The sequence below is a fragment of the Eucyclogobius newberryi genome, unplaced genomic scaffold (assembly GCF_026437365.1).
Source record: "Eucyclogobius newberryi isolate DKJ021-1_F unplaced genomic scaffold, fEucNew1.0.hap1 SCAF_434, whole genome shotgun sequence".
NCBI lineage: Eukaryota > Metazoa > Chordata > Actinopteri > Gobiiformes > Gobiidae > Eucyclogobius > Eucyclogobius newberryi.
In genome coordinates this window covers 37,501-40,000 of record NW_027316095.1, presented here as the reverse complement: position 1 = coordinate 40,000, position 2,500 = coordinate 37,501, and positions in this window count along the sequence as shown.

Sequence of the window (2,500 nt, the reverse complement as noted above, 5' to 3'; positions counted from 1 at the left end):
TGCTCCGGGGGCTCCAGGGGGGTGCTCAGTGGAGGCCATGCCCAGCCAGAGTGGCCCTTCCCCGGGCAGAGTCTGGAGGAGTGGGGGGTGGCTCTGGAGGTGCTCCGGGGGCTCCAGGGGTTCCAGGGGGTGGTCGGCGGAGGCCATGCCCAGCCAGAGTGGCCCTTCCCCGGGGTGAGTCTGGGGAGAGTGGGGGGTGGCTCTGGAGGGCCTCCGGGGGTTCCAGGGGCTCCAGGGGGTGCTTGGTGGAGGCCATGCCCAGCCAGAGTGGCCCTTCCCCGGGGTGAGTCTGGGGAGAGTGGGGGGTGGCTCTGGGGGTGCTCCGGGGGCTCCAGGGGGTGCTCGGCGGAGGCCATGCCCAGCCAGAGTGTCCCTTCCCCGGGGTGAGTCTGGAGGAGTGGGGGGTGGCCCTGGAGGTGCTCCGGGGGCTCCAGGGGCTCCAGGGGTGTGCTCGGCGGAGGCCATGCCCAGCCAGAGTGTCCCTTCCCCGGGGTGAGTCTGGAGGAGTGGGGGGTGGCTCTGGAGGTGCTCCGGGGGGCTCCAGGGGGTGCTTGGTGGAGACCATGCCCAGCCAGAGTGTCCCTTCCCCGGGGTGAGTCTGGGGAGAGTGGGGGGTGGCTCTGGGGGTGCTCCGGGGGCTCCAGGGGGTGCTTGGTGGAGACCATGCCCAGCCAGAGTGGCCCTTCCCCGGGGTGAGTCTGGGGAGAGTGGGGGGTGGCTCTGGAGGGCCTCCGGGGGTTCCAGGGGTTCCAGGGGTTCCAGGGGGTGCTCGGTGGAGGCCATGCCCAGCCAGAGTGGCCCTTCCCCGGGCAGAGTCTGGGGAGAGTGGGGGGTGGCTCTGGAGGTGCTCCGGGGGCTCCAGGGGCTGCTTGGTGGAGACCATGCCCAGCCAGAGTGTCCCTTCCCCGGGGTGAGTCTGGAGGAGTGGGGGGTGGCTCTGGAGGTGCTCCGGGGGCTCCAGGGGGTGCTTGGTGGAGACCATGCCCAGCCAGAGTGGCCCTCCCCCGGGGTGAGTCTGGGGAGAGTGGGGGGTGGCTCTGGAGGGCCTCCGGGGGTTCCAGGGGCTCCAGGGGGTGCTTGGTGGAGGCCATGCCCAGCCAGAGTGTCCCTTCCCCGGGGTGAGTCTGGGGTGAGTGGGGGGTGGCTCTGGGGGTGCTCCGGGGGCTCCAGGGGGTGCTCGGCGGAGGCCATGCCCAGCCAGAGTGGCCCTTCCCCGGGGTGAGTCTGGGGAGAGTGGGGGGTGGCTCTGGGGGTGCTCCGGGGGCTCCAGGGGCTCCAGGGGGTGCTCGGTGGGGGCCATGCCCAGCCAGAGTGTCCCTTCCCCGGGGTGAGTCTGGAGGAGTGGGGGGTGGCTCTGGAGGTGCTCCGGGGGCTCCAGGGGGTGCTTGGTGGAGACCATGCCCAGCCAGAGTGGCCCTCCCCCGGGGTGAGTCTGGGGAGAGTGGGGGGTGGCTCTGGAGGGCCTCCGGGGGTTCCAGGGGCTCCAGGGGGTGCTTGGTGGAGGCCATGCCCAGCCAGAGTGTCCCTTCCCCGGGGTGAGTCTGGGGTGAGTGGGGGGTGGCTCTGGGGGTGCTCCGGGGGCTCCAGGGGGTGCTCGGCGGAGGCCATGCCCAGCCAGAGTGGCCCTTCCCCGGGGTGAGTCTGGGGAGAGTGGGGGGTGGCTCTGGGGGTGCTCCGGGGGCTCCAGGGGGTGCTTGGTGGAGACCATGCCCAGCCAGAGTGGCCCTTCCCCGGGCAGAGTCTGGGGAGAGTGGGGGGTGGCTCTGGAGGTGCTCCGGGGGCTCCAGGGGTTCCAGGGGGTGCTCAGTGGGGGCCATGCCCAGGCAGAGTGTCCCTTCCCCGGGGTGAGTCTGGAGGAGTGGGGGGTGGCTCTGGAGGTGCTCCGGGGGCTCCAGGGGGTGCTTGGTGGAGACCATGCCCAGCCAGAGTGTCCCTTCCCCGGGGTGAGTCTGGGGAGAGTGGGGGGTGGCTCTGGGGGTGCTCCGGGGGCTCCAGGGGGTGCTTGGTGGAGACCATGCCCAGCCAGAGTGGCCCTTCCCCGGGGTGAGTCTGGGGAGAGTGGGGGGTGGCTCTGGAGGGCCTCCGGGGGTTCCAGGGGTTCCAGGGGGTGCTCGGTGGAGGCCATGCCCAGCCAGAGTGGCCCTTCCCCGGGCAGAGTCTGGGGAGAGTGGGGGGTGGCTCTGGAGGTGCTCCGGGGGCTCCAGGGGCTGCTTGGTGGAGACCATGCCCAGCCAGAGTGGCCCTTCCCCCGGGTGAGTCTGGGGACAGTGGGGGGTGGCTCTGGAGGGCCTCCGGGGGCTCCAGTGGCTCCAGGGGGTGCTCAGCGGAGGCCATGCCCAGCCAGAGTGGCCCTTCCCCGGCCTCATATGCGGCAGAGTGCGGGGTGAGCAAAATGGGTTAAAATGGGTTAAAATGTGAAAAAAAAAAAAAAAAAAAAAAAAAAAAACACCAAAATGAGCAAAATGAAATAATCCCCTATCATCAGTGCACTGTTTGACCC